This window comes from Symphalangus syndactylus, chromosome 12, assembly GCF_028878055.3.
Source record: "Symphalangus syndactylus isolate Jambi chromosome 12, NHGRI_mSymSyn1-v2.1_pri, whole genome shotgun sequence".
Taxonomy (NCBI): domain Eukaryota; kingdom Metazoa; phylum Chordata; class Mammalia; order Primates; family Hylobatidae; genus Symphalangus; species Symphalangus syndactylus.
Window position 1 is genome coordinate 65833172 of NC_072441.2, and position 18938 is coordinate 65852109.

At 44.3% G+C, this 18938-nt stretch overlaps 1 long non-coding RNA gene and 1 pseudogene across 1 annotated transcript; one reads left to right on the top strand and one right to left on the bottom strand.

Moving 5' to 3' along the window:
* Positions 1-7029: 7029 nt before the first annotated feature.
* On the bottom strand, positions 7030-17494 carry LOC134734174 (uncharacterized). The gene is made up of 4 exons (XR_010117511.1): positions 17303-17494; positions 13011-13080; positions 9887-9977; positions 7030-7207 (listed from the first exon to the last, which is right to left on the bottom strand). It is a non-coding gene; the product is annotated as an uncharacterized lncRNA (long non-coding RNA).
* LOC134734172 (small ribosomal subunit protein uS19-like) lies at positions 10112-10548 on the top strand (annotated as a pseudogene).
* Positions 17495-18938: the final 1444 nt, after the last annotated feature.

The following is an 18938-nucleotide window of genomic DNA, read 5'->3' on the forward strand; positions in this document are numbered from 1 at the left end:
AGTAGGAGACCAAGCTTTTGCTGTCCTTGTAAATGGGATTTGTCTCCTGCTTGCTTTTGCCAGAGCTGTAAAATGGAAGAGCGCACATAGTATAGTTTAAGGTTGCTTTTTTTTTTTTTTCCATCTACCCTTAGCATTCAGGCTGTGGATTATTACTGACCTTTGTGCTTGGAATGAAGAAGGCATTTTGGTTTTCTGGAGACTTTGGTAGTGTCACCCCCTTTTTCTGGGCCTGCCATCAAACCCCCTGTCCAGGCTAGAGCTATAACATGATAGGGGAAGGCCTTTTTTAATCCAGTAACAGAAATTTCTGCAATCTGTATGAGGCTCAGGAGCTGCTGGAAGCCACCTAAATGCATAAATGTGGAAGGGCCAAAGTCATTTTGTGTTTCTGGTAAAATTGCCAAGGAAGCAATTCTTTCACCCCAGTATCCATTTTTCTTTACCCTCCCTGCATGCCTTTATTCCCATCTCTCAGGAATTTCCTTTCTCCTTCCAAGTCTAAGGCCTCCACCTGGACTGGGAACCCGTCCTCTGCTACCCAGACCTGGCCCATCTCTGTTGTTAAGAACTCCATTGTAAATGTGGCTTCTCCCTTCCCTCATCCCCCACTGTCCCCAAACACTGTTTCCACCTCTCCTATAATATTAAAATATATTTATAAAAATAAATATTTGTATCAAGAACACATTTATACAAAGAGATCTATTTAGGAACGCCTCCTATGTGCCAAGTCGCCCTTTCACATGACTGCCGTCTTCTCTTCGCTTCTGGAATTCTCAAAACCTGCGCTCTCTGCCATAGCTTCCCCACTTCTTAGTCCTTCACAGCCTTGTCCATTCTTACCACTCTACTGAGAGAGTCCCAAAGGTTGCCATTGGCTTCTCATCTGGCAGACAGGGCAGGCTCTCCTCAGTCCTGCCTCCTTCTGGTCCTGATAACCAGTCCCCTCCCTGTCACCTTCTGAGATGCAGCAACATCCCATCACTTCCCACAACCCTACCATTCTGCCTTTTCCTTTATTGGATTTTATTTTCCTCCCACATCCTAAAGGTGGTCATTTCTCAAAGTGATGTCCTTGAACTGATGTCATCCCTTCTGCTACCACAATTTCAGCTCTCCCTGTGGGCAGCTGCATCCCGAGTCTGTGTCTAGCTCTAACCTCCCCTTGGATTTCAGACCCTAATTCCAAGTTGCTTTCTAGACACCTCTTCCTGAGTCACTTCACCCCTAAAACCAACCTTCTCTCCTACGTGAAGAGGTATAAAACACGGCTTCTGCCCCCGGGAGCTCATAATTTAGTCAGAGAGACACACATGCGGATTTTGAAATATTCTGAGAGCTAATTAACATGAAAGGTGATGTTATAATGAGAGTCACGCCACGTGACAAAATGTTAAGGAGCGGCACTGATCACACTGTTCTTACTCACAGTAGAGAGAACTGTGGGCTCCACTGCCCGGGAATGGCCTTATAGAATCTGGGTCCCATCAGTGAGGAGGAACAGAAAGGGGTGTTCATTCCAGACATGCAGGGTCAGGAAGGACCTTTCAAAGAACGTCCTTTTAACCTACATTCAGCCACACTGGGCATGATGCTTCTTGACCTGAGGTAGAAATGATCCCTTAGGGAGATTTTGAAGGCCCTTTTGTTGTTAATTGTTACAATGACTGGGGGATGCTAGCAGCATTTAGCGCCTGGAACTCAGAAATGATAAATGTCCTGCAATGAGCGGGTTAGTCCCATGTCCAGCCAGTAGTGTCTAGGTTGAAAAACAACACATGTGGGGTAATGGGACATTGACTCTACCCTGTCGTCTCCATGCTCCCAAGAACTCCATTCTGGCTTGTGAAAAACTAGTAATGGAATTACCCGTATATGAAAATAACTAATGCCCGATAGACAAACCAAACAGTTGCCTAGGGCACCAGCGAACTGACAGAGAAAGAAAGGTAAGTTCAGCTGTAATGAGCTTATTCACAATTTTGCAGGCAGAAAATCTAGAAGGTTGCTTTTTAAAATTTTAGCATAAACTTTGTTAAACCAAAAAATAAAATTTTATTTTGAATTTCATGTGCGAGTCCCTGTAAACTTGTCAGTGCTTAGGGCAATAAAGACATTAATCAGGTTGTAGGAGTATCCCATAAAAAAGCTATAAATGTGTGATTGAGGAGTTGCTGGAAATATTCACGATGCTGACGAGGCTCATCTCAGGGAGGCAAGACTGAAAAGGAGTGTAATTAGGAAATCTAATCGGTGGAGCTCTGCGTTGTCTGGGGGAAGACCGTAAACAGATGATGAGAGACCAGTCACTGGTCTGTTGGTCAACAAACACTTATCCACTAACTACTGTGTTCCAGGCACTGGGCTGGGCACTGGGATACAGTGGAGAACAAGTCCCTCCCTTCAGTGTGTTTACATTCTGGGGTGGGGGAGGGGAAAACAGACAAAAATACCACAGACACAGACCCATTTATACACACCCAGATAGACATGCAGATGATCACAGGTCAGCAGAAAGCCTAGAGAACAGTGAGTCAGAACCATTTTGCAAGTTTTTCCAGCCCTCTCAGGGGAGGTCAGTGGCCACTTGATGATGGGATCCCCAGGTCTCAGCAGGGTTGGTGGAAAGGAACCTTGAGGCTACCTCCCTTCCCTTGTCCCTGCATACCCTGTCCTAGCCCAAGGCGCCGAACCTGGCAGCGGCATCCTGTGTGGGGCAGTGTGGTGGGTGGTGCCCAACGCTAGGAAAATCCCCAGGGTCACAGCTGGGGAATCTGAGCCCCACTCAAATCTGGGTGGCTAGGAGCAGAACTTGACCAGGGGGAGGAGGCGTACGAAGATCCTGATTGCTCACCAGGTAAACGGTTGGAGCATGTGTTCTTGCCTTATTGGCTGTTGGGCTTGCGGGGGTGTGGTCTGATTTAAAGGAACTGGGAATTATTTTATGAACAATTCAGCCTGGTGTCAGAAGTGTGTGACTCAGAGTCCCAACAGGAAACAGATGTCACACTCATTAGAGTAACTCAAGGAGGGTGAATTTAACAAAGGTGTGGGTGACGTGGTGGGAACCAGAAGGGATGTTGGAGTGTTTCTGCAGCCCGTAAGCTGAGCTGTAACCACCCCAGGCCCAAGTGAAAGGGGAGGGAGTGGACATTGAAACCAGGAAGTAAAAAAATCATGTAGAGGAAGGTAGAGATGACAAGGTTACCTTGAGAGAGACTGAGGGGCACAGCCAGCCTTGGGCCTCCTCATGGGGAGGCAAGGTCTTTATGGGGGACTCTGTTCCTCTGCTGTGCAGTATTTGTGGGCTCTCCATTGGCCAAACCCAGTGAAAAGGCAGAGGACAGAGTGAGCAGAAAATAAGCAGGGCATGGTGACCAGTAGCCAAGGATGTAGGCAGTCCTGTAACACCCTCCATTGTAAACCAGAAACCCTGTCTCCCATGAGGTTAGCTAGCTTCAGGAAGAAAGAGGAACTATGCACCAGCCTGGCATCTGCCCTGAGGTGACTCTTATCTTGCCTACCTAACTCCATCAGGTACACAATGTTCCCTTTTGGAGATGTCTACTTCTTTCTCCCCATGCCACACTACCTGTGGCCACCACCCTCACTTGCCTGAATTTCTCTAACAGCTTTGCCGTCTCATCCAGTCCTCTTTTTTTTTTTTTTTTTTGAGATGGAGTCTTGCTCTGTCACCCAGGCTAGAGTGCAGTGGTGCAATCTCGGCTCACTGCAAGCTCTGCCTCCTGGATTCACGCCTTTCTCCTGCCTCAGCCTCCTGAGTAGCTGGGATTGCAGGGGCCCACCACCACGCCTGGCTAATTTTTTATATTTTTAATAGAGACGGGGTTTCACCATGTTAGCCAGGATGGTCTCGATCTCCTGGCCTCATGATCTGCCTGCCTTAGCCTCCCAAAGTGCTGGGATTACAGGCATAAGCCACCGCACCTGGCCCATCCAGTCCTCTCTTGACCATGCAGCCAGAGCTTTCCAACGTGCTGGCCTGAGCCTATCATTTCCTTCCCTAACACCACCTCACCACAGCATCCAAATGAAATCCACACAGCTTACCATGGCTTATGAGGCCCTTCATGGTCTGGCTCCAGTTTACATTTCCAGCCTCATTTCTTGCCAATTCTCATTCTCCCCTCAACAAATGTCCCTCCTCAAATCCATCCCACTATGGTCCAGCCATACAGAACTGCTCTCTGATCTCTCTCTGGCCCCAGGGCCTTTACACATGCTATTTCTCCTCCTGAAAGTCAGGAAGTCAATTCTAACCTAACTCTTTCTCATTCCTCATTCCTTTGTTGCTGGTTGGGCTAGACAAGAGTTCTGTGCCATTCTTATATGCTCCCATAGCACCCTGGCCCTGCCCAAATCATAATTTAAAAAAATTAATTCAATAGATATTCACTGAGTACCTGTAATGTACCAAGCCCTTCGCACCTCAAGGCCTTCTCTCATGCCATTCTTTCCACTTGCACGTCCATCCTTTTACTCTTCATCTGGGTAACTCTTATATATTCTTTGAGTCTCTGCTGAAACATTATTTCCTGCAGGAGGTCCCCACCCCTTTTCTCTCCCACAGCATCCTATATGACTTCGTTTATTTGATGTCTGTCTGCTTCTCTCCATGTGGGAAGGGGCCAGGTCTGTTTTATCCATGATATTGTGCCCATCCCTAGCTCAGAATCTGGCATGCAGCAGGCACTGGTTACATATGTGGTAAAGGAGGGAGGCAATAGGGTTCTCCCACTAGACCATGACAAGGAATAAAGAATTGTATGTTCCAAGGGTGAACTCAGGTTTTGTGGGGCCTGAAGCTTAGATAATTTGAGGTTTTCTTTTTTTTGAGACGGAGTCTCACTCTGTCACCAGGCTGAAGTGCAGTGGCGCGATCTCGGCTCACTGCAACCTCCACCCTCTGAGTTCAAGCGATTCTCCTGCCTCACTCTCCCGAGTAACTGGGATTACAGGCATCTGCCACCGTGCCTGGCTAATTTTTTTGTGTTTTTAGTAGAGATGGGGTTTCACCATCTTGGCCAGGCAGGTCTTGAACTCCTGACCTCGTGATCCACCCGCCTTGGCCTCCCAAAGTGCTGGGATTACAGGCATGAGCCACCACACCCGGCCGAGGGTTCTCTTTAAGAAAAACACAAAATTACAGAAACAAAATTAGGCAGGAAAGTGGACCTTTATGTAGACTGGGAAAAGAAATAAATTGTAAAGCTTTTAAAGTGGAAAAATACTTCAAATATCACAAAATATAGAAAACTGATATCATGTTTTTGTTAGTTAACTGCCTAGCACACTGCAATAAGTCTTTCTCCACATTTTTTGGCTGAATAATACTCTTATTGCCTCTTCATAGGTAACAATTTTGTAATATTTTCCATATAGAGAATGGAATGAGAATTAAGTCCTCCAGCATAATAAAAATTATATTTATGATTGATGGGATGCATAAACACATGCGACCACAGCCAGACATACTTGTTTGTAGGACTGCTACAGTTTGTATCCTACGAACACAGGAATTCTGATAAATTATATTTGGCATTTTAAAAAGGGGAAAAAAAGGAAAGCATGTAATTGTATCGCCTCATTACTCAATATATATATGCCTAATGTATATGACTAGGTATCAGTGAGAACTGGATTCTGCACTTACAATCTTACACATCTGATGATTGGAAGAATTTCCTACAGACTAGCTTTTGGCTCTATACAGTTCAAATCTTGTTTCTCCTCCATTACCCACATGCTTCCAGGGCCAGGTTGTATAGGACACTCGCAAATCTCATATGGTCTTTGGTCCGGCATTTGAGTGTCATAATGCCAGGTAAGTTGGCACCATGGGCAGTAAGCGTGTTTCTGGGAGCCATTTCTGCACTGAGATGGCTAGCGAAAACCAACTCTATACAACAGTGACTGCAAACCACCTAGATATGTCCCATAAAACAACTGTATCCCCAACTTAACTTCCCCTAGCCAGATCGCAAAAATGTCCATGGCCACTTCAGTTCTGGGCAACATGAGGGGGAGTGTGACAGGGGAAGTCTGAGTGGAAAGAGATAGCAGTCTTTTTTTGAGGCGGAGTCTCGCTGTCGCCCAGGCTGGAGTGCAGTGGCGGGATCTCGGCTCACTGCAAGCTCCGCCTCCCGGGTTCACGCCATTCTCCTGCCTCAGCCTCCCGAGTAGCTGGGACTACAGGCGCCCACCACCGCGCCCAGCTAATTATTTGTATTTTTAGTAGAGACGGGGTTTCACCGTGGTCTCGATCTCCTGACCTCGTGATCCACCCGCCTTGGCCTCCCAAAGTGCTGGGATTACAGGCGTGAGCCACCGCGCCCGGCCGAGATAGCAGTCTTAACTGAGTGTGGTTCAAATAGCTGACTTTGGCAAGTTTCACAAAACGTGACCGCCATGAACACATTACTAGGGTCCCCTTCAGAACTTGTCCTAATGGGCAGCCCTAAAGCTTAAGTTTCATTAACTTCATGGTAAATTTGCCTCTGCCTATATCGTATTATTATGTGTGACCTCTGGCACTGCGCCTGGCACATAGTAGTTGCTTAATAAATATATGCTGAGTAAGGAAAAGTGTTGCTTGGCCTCATTACCCAGGAAATAATCTCTTCTCTCAGTAGATGTCATCCCTTTTTTGAAAGCAGGTGCTCAGAATAGTTGATAGACTTATTGGAGGCACTGGGAGGGGAAAGAAAGGGACCGCTTGGCGGGATAAGCTTTCCCATCTGCTCATCACTGGGCAAATAAGCCTACGCCAACACGTCAGCTGCCCTCATTAGCAGTGAAGCGGTCCTGGCTGCCCTCTTGGGGTTATTCTAATTGGCTCCAATCAGGGAAAGCCAGGTCTGGGCTTTATAAACAATGACAGCAGCTCCACCATTAGAAGAGCAGGTAGAAAGGTCACAGTGGAGACACCATTTCCAAGCACAGAGTAATTACAACTCATTCTGGCTTTCACAGCTATGCTGAGGAATCTTTATTTGTCTAGCCCTGCTGATAGTGGCCTTCCGGCTTCCTGCTTCCATTTTCTTCCTTGTCATGAGTTAGCTGAACTTCAGGGTCCAACACACATTTTTCTTCATGGCCTTGGGTCCAGCAAGAAGAAAAAGTCTGGATTCCTAAGGGGCTGACTCTAGGGGTCTCCGGTGCTGAAGAATTAGAGTCTAAAATTCTAGGGTAAGGAGAGTAGGCTATGTTCTAGACAAGCAAGAGTCTTTGGAGGACCGTGGTTTAAATGTACTGGTGACTGAGAAGCAAATACACTTCATACGCTAGCAGCCACTTGGCATGTCCACCTTGTCTGCTGCACTCTCGGCAAAACCTTCCCAGACCCGGGCAGTGAGCCACTCCTCTAGGCTCCCACAACATTGGGCCCATGTCTTTATTACACGACTCACTGCATTGTCTTTCATTTATTAGCTTAGCCATCTGTCTTCCAAGATGGACTGCCAGCTCCTCGAGGGCACTAACCAAGCCTCATTCATATTTATATTTTTGATTTATTCCCTAGCACAGAGCCTAGCACTTGGTACATATTGACTGACTCCTCAAAGGAAGGGAATGGAAGACACTGGTAATAAGATGAACCAGGAGCTTCCAGATAGCTGAACACATGGAGGGTGGTGCACCCAGAGAGGACACAGAAGCTCCACACTCCTATCCCCAAACCATGCTCTATGTGTCTCTTCATCCGTATCCTTTATAATAAACCAGTAAACATAAGGTCTATAAGAAAGTAATAGGGTTAAGTGAGGTCATAAGGGCAAGGCCTTATCCCATAGGACTGTTATCCTCATGAGAAGATGAGACACCAGGGAACCTTCTCTCCACACAAGCATAGCCAAGAGGCCATATGAAGACACAGCCAGAAGGCAGCCACCCACCATGAGGGAAGAGAGCCCTCATCAGAAACCAACCCTGGTGGCGCACTGATATTGGATCTAACCTCTAGAAATGTGAGAAAATAAAAATTTTTTTTTTAAAGATGAACCGGTGTGGGCGTAGAGTTTTACAGTAGAAATAATATGTCAAAGAGGTTAAGTTTGGTCTTGGGAGTAAACTGGTTCAAATTTCAGTTCTACCACTATTTTAATGAGGATTAGGTTTGGCTGTAAATGACAAACCCCAAAACAATAGCAGCTTAAGCAAGTTAGATGTTTACTTTTCTCTTTCATGTAAAATTTTGGAGGTGGCCACTCAGGATTCCCAAGTTAGCTCCAGCATGTCCTCAGGGACCAAGGCTCCTGCTCCCTTGTGGCTCTACTGTTGATGGCCTTGGTCACATCATGGCACTGGCTGGCACCCTCTGGCTCAAGCTGTCACGTCTGCACTTCAGCAGCGGAGAGAAGGCTGAGAGTTCCAAGAAGTTGCACATACCGCTTTTGCTTATATCCTACTGCCCACAATTTAATCACACGGACACCTAGCTTCAACAGAGTCTGGAGAATGTAGTCATAACTCTAGAAGGCCACATGCTCAGCTAAAAATGAGGGTCTACTACTGTACAAGAAGGAGAAATTAGATTTTAGAGAAAAATAGTTTCTGTCATACCAGCTGTGTGACTTTGGGGAAATGAATTAATCTGATTCTCAGTTTCCTCATTCAAGAGTTAGAAGAATGCAAGCAAACACCTTAGCAAAGTGCCTTACATTGATGAAGGGTTGAGCTATTATTATTTTCCTGTGGTTGTGGCTAGGCTGGCAGGAGGCAGTATCGCTCACAGGGAGAGTGTACACACAAGCCTGCCCGAATCTGAGTTTCTTTTTTGTGCCACTTACCAGCTCGGTGACGGGGTTTGTTACTTGACCTTTCTGAATCTTAGTTTTTTCATTTATAGAATGGAGGCAGCAATAATTCTTTCTTTATAGGGTTCTCGTGAGGACTGAGATATCGTATGTAAAGCATTTTGTAGAGTACTAAGCAAGAAAGACTATAAGTGATGGCTTCTTCTATTATTACTAGTCAAGACAAGCCCTGAGTGACCTTGAGATCAACCATGAAGAGGACGCTGGAGAAGGTTCCATAGGATTCTGCCTGGCCACCAGACTCCAAAATTCAGCTCGTTCTAAGGGGCGGGACTGATGCTGTAACCAGGAGGCAATAAATTAACTTGGCCTCCAATGACTGTATTAGTACGCTTGCATTTTGAATTCTCTCCAAATACAGCTGATCTTAAACGCAACGGGAACATCTGCCTTCCTGCATGTTTTCACTCCCCTAAACTGTCAGCAATTCTCATCCACAGGGTGCCTTTCCCAAAGGGCTCAGGCAAGAAGCACCAGGATGAGAAGTCCTAAAGCCAGAAGGAATTTCTGGCCCCAGCAGGACCTGGAGGGCTGTGCCCAGGCTGTGTATAGGCTGGGATTGCCTGTCCCCTCAGGCAGAAGTTGCAGAGAAGCAGAAAATAAGCCAGGATCAGGTGAGCCAGACTTCAGCTTGATGAAACAAGCAAAACACACTATTTCTCTTTAGCTCGGGCTCCTGGGATTAGCAGTTAGGTCCCTAGAGTATACCAGGTGTTTATTCTCGGAGACCTGAGGCTCCAAGGAGTAGCAAGAGTCGGAGGCCCAGGGCCTCCCCAGGTAGCTCATTGTTGGTTCTACTTCTTGCAGAAGCCAAATTGGGATTCCCTGCCATATACCCTTCAATGTTCACAGGCTGCTTCTCAATTCAGCATCAGCTGAGCAACTGCCAGGGGTCCCTGAGAGACAGGAAAGACTGGGTGGGAAATGGACGATTGCGGCCCTGCTGGCTCCCAGACTTCCAGGCTCCCAAGGCACCCTTCCCACTCAGCCCTACTGACTGCCATAGTGACTGCTCCATCAGTTACCATGGCCGCTCGGCAACCCACCTGTAAACGAAGCCACTGTTTGATCCCAGAAAACTCCTAGTTAAATCACAAATCTGTTGTTTTTCTGCAGTCTGCGAAGAGGATGTATCACCTGAAGCGAAAAATTGGAAACAACCTAAATGACTAAGGAAAATGGACTGGTTGCACAAACGACGGTTCCATCATTTCAAGTAATATTATGTGGCCATTAAAAAATATAAATCATTTTTCTGAGGATCTGGCAAGATGGCAGAGGTAGAGCAGAAGAAGAAGCGGACCTTCCTTCCGCAAGTTCACCTACCGCGGCGTGGACCTCGAGCAGCTGCTGGACATGTCCTCCGAGAAGCTGATATAGCTGTACAGTGCGCGCCAGCGACGGCGGCTGAACTGGGGCCTGCGGCGGAAGCAGTACTCGCTGCTGAAGCGCCTGCGCAAGGCCAAGAAGGAGATGCCGCCCATGGAGAAGCCGGAAGTGGTGAAGACTCACCTGCGGGACATGATCATCCTGCCCGAGATGGTGGGCAGCATGGTGGGCGTCTACAACGGCAAGACCTTCAACCAGGTGGAGGTCGAGTCGGAGATGATCAGTCACTACCTGGGCGAGTTCTCCATCACCTACAAGCCCGTGAGGCACAGCCGGCTTCAGGGCCACCCACTCCTCCTGCTTCATCCACCTCAAGTAGTGGCTCAGCTAATAAAGGCACACCTGTCTCAAAAAAGAAAATATATATATATATATATATAAAATGAGGATAGATATAATCATGAGGAGATATATATATATATACAAAATCATGAGGATTATGTGGTGACTTGGAAATGTGGTTATATTATGATGTTCAGTGAAAATATAAAATCTCATCTCTGCCATGAGTGCAGTGGTAAAAACTATATGTACATCTGGATAAAGAAAAACACACCAAAAAAGAGAAAAAATGGGGTGGCAGGATGGTGGGTACAATTTCCCCTTTCATGTATTCTGGTATCTTTTCCTGCTGTTGGTGCACTAAGTAAGAAAATCATTTTAAAATCTTGCTCACTAACCTATCATGCACTTTCACCTTCTCCCAAAGAGGAAAAAGCCTCATTCACTGAAATTTGCTAGTGTAGCTCCTTTGCTTATTTTGATATCAGTTTTTCAATCAATATTCTCAGGAAAAGATATGACTATTTTAAGTTGAAAGCAAACCACAGACAACTCAGTTCCCTGGTCAATTATCCTCCCAGTAGGTGGTGACAGTTAAAAGCAGCTCCTTAAGGGCCAAAAGCAGCTCCTTAAGGGCCAAACCCTGCAGTGAGGCCTGTAAATAACTTAGATTCTTCAGGTGCTCAGCGTTTGAATTCCTGGATCACCTGCGGCAGGCTCACCTGAAGTAGACATTAGAGATGGGGCTGTTCTGCACCAGGAACAAAGCTACTCAAAAATCCTTGACTCTTTGAATTTGGCTGAGTGAACAGGAAAATTAAGAAATCATCACTTTAAAATGACCTAGAATTTCAGGAGCCACTTTAATACCCTTCCTGCCACCAGCTCATTGTGTAAGCCTAAGCACATCACTTAGCCACTCTCCAGACTAAGGGAACAGATTGTAGCCTGCCTGTAAATGGCTGATGGACAGAAAAACATGAAAACGATGGTGCTGAGCACTTTGCAAAAAGGAAACAGTCCATTTGAAAGAACCTGGGATCTGGAGTCAGAAAGTCTGGATCCAAGCCAAAATCTGCCACGCATGAACACTGGGACGTTAGGCTATTAGTTTCTGAGTCTGTTTCCTCAGTAAAATGGGGATAATATTCTGCACAACTGGATTGTTTTGACATTTAAGTTAGTTTATGAGAAAAAGCTTTGTAAATTGTAAAGCACATGTATTAGTTTTTAGGGTTGCCATAATAAAATTCCACAGACTGTGTGGTTTAAACAACAGAAATTAATTTTTTTTTTCACAATTCGTGAGGCCAGAAGCCTGAGATTAAGGTGTCAGCAGGGTTGGTTTCTTGTGAGGCCTCTCTCCTTGGCTTACAGACGGCTGCCTTCTCTCTGTGTCTTCCCATGATCTTTCTCGATGTGTGTCCATGTCCTAGTCTCCTCTTCATATAAGGACACCAGTCATATGGAATTAGGGCCCACCCAAATGACCTCATTTTAACTTCATTACCTCTTAGAAGACCCTATCTCCAAATACAGACATACTTTATCTGTTTTATTGTACTTCGCTTTTTTATGCTTCACGGAAACTGCTTTTTTCACAAATTGAGGGTTTGTGGCAACCCAGCATTGAGCAAGTCTATTGGCATCATTTTTCCAAATACACGTGCTCACTTCATGGCTTTGTGTCACATTTTGGTAATTCTCATAATATTTCAGACCTGTTCATTATTATTTCTGTTATGATAATCTGTGATAAGTGATACTTGATGTTACTATTATAATTGTTTTGGGGTGCCATGGACTGTACCTATATAAAACGGCAAACATAATTGATGAATTTGTGTGTTCTGATTGCTCCACTGATTGACTGTTCCCCAATCTCTCCCTCTCCCTGAGCAGAAATCCATGGATAAGTGGACCTGCATAGTTCAAACCTGTGTTGTTCAAGGGTCAATTGTATTTTAAGCCCACTGTTGTGACCTACTGCTCAGAAAAAAAGATTTCTTTCCAAATATTACTGTTCATTGACAATGTACTTTGTCATCCAAGATCTCTGATAGAGATGTACAAGGAGACTAATGTTTTTATGTCTGCTAACACAACATCCATTCTGCAGCCCATTGATCAAGGAGTAATTTTGACTTTCAAGTCTTGTAATTTAAGAAATACATTTTGTAAGGCTATAGCTGCCACAGACAGTGATTCCTCTGATGGAGCTGGGCAAAGTAAAATTAAAAATCTTCTGAAAAGGATTCGCCATTCTAGATGTCACTAAGAACATCTACGATTCATGGGAGGAGGTCAAAATATCAACATTAGCAGGAGTTTGGAAGAAGTTGATTCCAACCCTCATGATTGACGAGGACCTTAAGACTTCAGTGGAGGAAGTAATTGCAGATATGATAGAAATAGCAAGAAAACTAGAATTAGAAGTGGAACCTGAAGATGTAACTTGAGAAAAGAAAAACAGCTCAGACCAGAAAGACTTACACCTACCCGTGCCTGGGGGTAATTGTTGAAAGACATTTGTTTCTGAGCAGCTGCCTCACCCATGATCTTCTTGTTCCTGGAATTTGTGATACAAAGGACAATGTATAGCCAATGAATAGCTTATGTTATTTTAATGTAAATTCTTGGTAAACACCTTCAGAACTTGCTCTTTTTTCCTTTAAAAACCCACTTATACCTGCTGCTAATTAGAGCATATGTTCAGGGCAATTTCATTCTATGCTCCTATGTTGCAGTCCTCAAACTTGACCCAAATAAACTCTCTACTTACACTAATTTTGTCTCTGTTTTTTCCTCCAGGTTGACATTTTGAATTGCTGCAGTTTTATGATAAAACTTGAATGGATGAGGAGTTGCTTATCATGGATGAGCCAAGAAAGTGTTTTTTTGTTTTGTTTTGTTTTGTTTTTTTTTAGATGAAATCCACTCCTGGTGAAGATGCTGTGACCATCGTTAAAATGACCACAAAGGTTTTAGAATATTACAGAAGCCTAAAGCAGTGACAGGGTTTGAGAGGATTATGTCCAATTTTTTTCCATCTGTGGGATATGATGAGGTTTCTCTTCAAATAATCTGATCAATCTGTTATTCTTTAATTCATAGTTACCCACCCCCTTTTTTTCTCCTTTTTTCTCCTTTTTTTCCTTTTTGCCTTTGTTAGGTGCACAGGCACGCCACAGTACCAAGCATTATGAGTACCAGCTCACATTCCTTTCCTTATTTGGAAAGAGGACTAACTTTCTAGCTCATTACAGACACCCTTTCCCCTTCCTCTCCACTTTCTTTTACGTGCCCACCCTATCTAAAAAAATCAAATGTTTAGCCAACCGGGATTAGTTTAGATTGTACGACCTGACCCCGGCCAATGAGGAAAGGGTACAGGGGCAGGACTTGCGTCAGGAATAAAGGCTCTCATGCCCCTTTGTTCAGGTGTGCTCTCATGGCGACTGGCCAAGGAGGCACCCCTCTGCACAGAAGTGAAATTGCTTTGCTAAGAATCCTTTGGGTGTTCAATTTCCTTAGGATTTTGAGCCTTATTCCTAACACATCCCTTCAAGAATTTATCCTTTGAGTTATAAAAACAATCCAATTACACTCTTTACATTATTTAAAAATGTACTATTCGGCCAGGCACGGTGGTTCACGCCTATAATCCCAGCACTTTGGGAGGCTGAGGCAGGCAGATCACCTGAGGTCAGGAGTTTGAGACCAGCCTGACCAACATGGAGAAACCCTGTCTTTACTAAAAACACAAAATTGGCTGGGCATGGTGGTGCATGCCTGTAATCCCAGCTACTTGGGAGGCTGAGGCAGGAGAATCACTTGAACCCGGGAGGCGGAGGTTGCAGTGAGCCAAGATTGCACCATTGCACTCCAGCCTGGGCAACAAGAGTGAAACTCTGTCTCAAAAAAATAAAAAATAAAATAAAAATGTACAATTAAGTTATTATTGACTATACTCATCCTATGGTGCTATAAAATAGTAGGTCTTACTCATTCTGTTTTTTGTATTAAATACTTATCAACTATCCACACCTCCCCCCGAGTTTCCTAATACCCTTCCCAGCTAGTAACCATCATTCTACTCTCTGTGTCCATGAGTTCAATTGTTTTGATTTTTAGACCCCACAAATAAGTGAGAACATACAATGTTTGTCTTTCTGTGCCTGGCTGATTTCACTTAACATAATAATCTCCAGTTCTATCCATATTATTGCAAACTAGTGGATCTCACTCTTTTCTTTTATGGCTAAATAGTACTCCATATGTGTATGTACCACATTTATTATTTATTTATTTATTTATTTTTTTGAGATGGAGTCTTTCTCTGTCGCCCAGGCTGGAGTGCAGTGGCGCGATCTTGGCTCACTGAAACCTCCGCCTCCTGGGTTCAAGTAATTCTCTGCCTCAGCCTTCCAAGTAGCTGGGATTACAGGCATCCGTCACCGTGCCTGGCTAATTTTTTTGTATTTTTAGTACTGACAGGGTTTCACTATCTTGCTCAGGCTGGTCTTGAACTCCTGACCCCATGATCCACCTGCCTTGGCCTCCCAAAGTGCTGGGATTACAGGCGTGAGCCACTGTGCCTAGCCCCACATTTTCTTTATTCATTCATCTGTTGATGGACACTTAGGTTGCTTCTAAATCTTAGCTATTATAAACAGTGCTGCAACAAACATAGGAGTGCAGATATCTCTTCGACGTACTGATTTCCTTTCTTTTGGGTTTACTTTCAGTAGGATTGTTGGATCATACGGCAGCTAAACTTTTAGTTTTTTCAGGAACCTCCAAACTGTTCTCCATGGTGGTTGTACTAACTTACATTTCCACCAACAGCATATAGGGTTCCCTTTTCTCCATGTCCTTGCCAGCATTTGTTATTGCCTTCTTTTGGACATAAACCATTTTAACTGGGGTGAGAGGATATCTCATTGCAATTTTGATTTGCATTTCTCTGATACTCAGTGATGTTGAGTACCTTTTCATATACCTGTTTGCCATTTGCGTGTCTTCTTTTGAGAAATGTCTATTGAGATCTTTTGCTAATTTTTTATTGGATTATTAAATTTTTTTCCCTATAGAGTTATTTGAGCTCCTTATGTATTCTGGTTATTAATCCCTTGTGGGATGGGTAGTTTGCAAATATTTTCTCCCATTCTGTGGGTTGTCTCTTCACTTTGTTGACTGTATTTTCTCTGCAGAAGCTTTTTAACTTGATGTGATCCTACTTGTCCATTTTTGCTTTGGTTGCCTGTGTTTGTGGGATATTGCTCAAGGAATTTTTGCTCAGACCAATGCCCTGGAGATTTTCCCCAATGTTTTCCTATAGTAGTTTCACAGTTTGAGGTCTTAAATTTAAATCTTTAATCCATTTTGATTTGATTTGTGGATATGGTGAGAGATAGGGGTCTAGTTTCATTCCTCTGCATATGGATATCTAGTTTTTGCAGCATCATTTATGGAAAAGCCTGTCTTTTCCCCAGTATATGTTCTTGGCGTCTTGTCAAAAATGAGTTCACTGTAGGTGTGTGGATTTGTTTCTGGGTTCTCTATTCTGTTCCATTGGTCTATGTGTCTCTTTTTATGCCAGTACCTTGCTGTTTTGGTTACTATAGCTCTGTAGTATAATTTGAAGTCAGGTAATGTGATTCCTGCAGTTTTATTCTTTTTGCTTAGGATAGCTTTGGCTATTCTGGGTATTTTGTGGTTCAATATATTTAGGATTTTTTTTTCTATTTCTGTAAAGAATGCCATTGGTATTTTGGTAGGAATTGCATTGAATTGTAGATTTTTCGGGGTAGTATGGACATTTTAACAAGATGGAGTCTTCCAATCCATGAACGTGGAATATTTTTCCATTTTTTGGTGTCTTCTTCAATTTCTTTCAATTGAGACCAATTTTGAAAGACATTCTGGTTAAAATGGTATCAAAGCCGGGCACAGTGGCTCATGCCTGTAATCCCAGCACTTTGGGAGGCCGAGCTGGGCGGATCACAAGGTCAGGAGATCGAGACCAGCCTGGCCAACATAGCAAAACCCTGTCTCTACTAAAAATACAAAAATTAGCCGGGTGTGCTGGCGCGTGCCTGTAGTCTCAGCTACTCCGGAGGCTGAGGAAGGAGAATCACCTGAACCTGGGAAGTGGAGGTTACAGTGAGCCGAGATCATGCCATTGCACTCCAACCTGGGCGACAGAGTGAGACTCTGTCTCCAAAAAATAAAATAAAATAAAATAAAATAAAATAAAATGGTATCAAACAGCATCTCATGCTACAGAGAAAACTTTCGTGAAAGGAAGAGTCAATCAATGAGACAAATTTCATTGTCTTATTTTAAGAAATTGCTACAGCCACCCCAGCTTTCAGCAACTACGACTGTGGTCAGTCAGCAGTCATCAATATTGTGGCAAGATCCTCCACCAGCAGAAAGATTACAACTCCCTGACAGCTCAGATGATCATTAGCGCTTTTTAGTCATAAAGCATCTTTTAATTAAGTTATGTTCATTTTTTTCTAGATATAATGCTGTTGCACACATAGTAAACTACAGCATAGTATAAACATAACCTTTATACGCACTGCAAAACCAAAACAAAATGTGCGTGACTGGCTTTATTGTGATATTTGTTTTATTTCAGTGGCTGAATCTCAACCAACAATATTTCCAAGGTATGCCTGTTCAGTCACATTCTGAGGTATTGGGGTTTAGGACTTCAACATATGAATTTGGAGACACAATTCAGCCATAACAACGCAATATAAATATTTTTCTGGACTTACCTGGGACTTCCCATGATGGGCATTTAGGACACAGTAGGAAACAGCTTTGTTGACCATTTTTCCACTACATCATCGTGGTGAGAGGCAGCAGGAGAGACCTGACAGCATTCTGAGCTTACTCTCTGCTGCTGTGGGGCCAGGATCTTCTGCGGCTATGGGCCTCCAGTCCCACTCAGCAAATAAATGAGCCATATTCCCTTTGGGTTTGAAATGCTTTTTTTGTAGGAAAGGAGTAATCAAATACTTAACAGCTACTAACTGTTAAGTATTAACAGGGGGAAACAGGTGTGCATGGGCTGTGGGCATTTGTCTCTGTTTACATTTGTGAGTGTCTTCTGGAACAGCCCATCCAGGCCCTTTAAGGAGCTTTCACCAGCTAAAGGAAAAACTACCAACGGGGAGGCCAGGTCACTTTTCTTCCAAAGTCTTCCCAAAGTATTTACTTTCATCTGGTGGGAAAAGGCCTCAACAAACATTTATCAAGGGCCTCTTTTGTGCCTGAGGCTGTGCTGGGTCTGGAAGGAATGTACTGCTTCACTGGGCCTGTTTAGTAAATACAGACATTGCTCAACCAACAAGGAGGAGAGAGAGCCCGTGGGTTCAGGAGCTGGGAATGCACTTATGCCAGCAGAATAGAGGAGGGCCCTGGTCAGGAAGATAGGTTATTTGGTGCTGCTATGTTATTTTTTATTTTGCCTCTTTACGGATGTAAGGAAGAGACATGCCCACATTACCTGCGAGCCATCCCTCAGTAGCACAGAATCCCATCCTCTCAACATTGCTGCGTCCCAGCGCTTCCAAGGTGGTGGGGGTGAGGAGAGGGTTCATGGAATCTGGATTTCAACTTAAGGCCAATAGATTTGCCCTCTTTCTGAATGTCTAGAATTTATCCTAGCAGAGGATCTAGCTGTGTCAATTTACCCCTCTCCAAAACGGAGCTCTGCTATCTGCCAGAAGCAAGGGACATTTGTTGTTTTTGCCTGCCCAGCTTACCTCCCACTTCTCTTGGAAATAAAACTACACTTTCCTTCCTGGAACCCATTCTATGTGGTTAAGGTGGGGCTGACCTCACCTCCCCCAATGCAGGGAAGGTGCCCTGTCCTTAGCCTAGCCAATAGGAGTAGCCCTCTAGCCCTTGTCACAGTGATTGGCACAGAGCTGGGCATATGACTCAAGCACAGCCAATCAGAGCCTGCTTCAGGCATTGATGTGGCAGCCAGAGGAGAGCAGTTCTGCCCTCCTCTTGCATAACATGCTCTAAGGATGGCTTGGAACTGCTTGCAGCCATCTTCTCCAGTGGTACAGGGGCACGGAGGACACTTTCATCATCTGGAGAAAATGAAGCCAATGTACAAAGAGAAATCACAGAGAGATGGAAAGCTAAAGGCAACCTTAAAGACAATGTTTGAGCCTCTGGATCCATCTCTTCTCAGGAGCTAATACATTTCCTATGTTGCTTATACTCTTTTGAGCTGGGTTTCTGTCACTGGGATTGGAAAACTGACTTGCAGCAACAGGGTTTTGTACTGAGCCTCCTCAGAGACAGTCAGCATTTCTCATGCTCGGCCCATGGTGTTTACCCTTGGCTGGAGCCCTGATTCTCATTAAACTAATTACGGGCAGAGTATGGGGAATA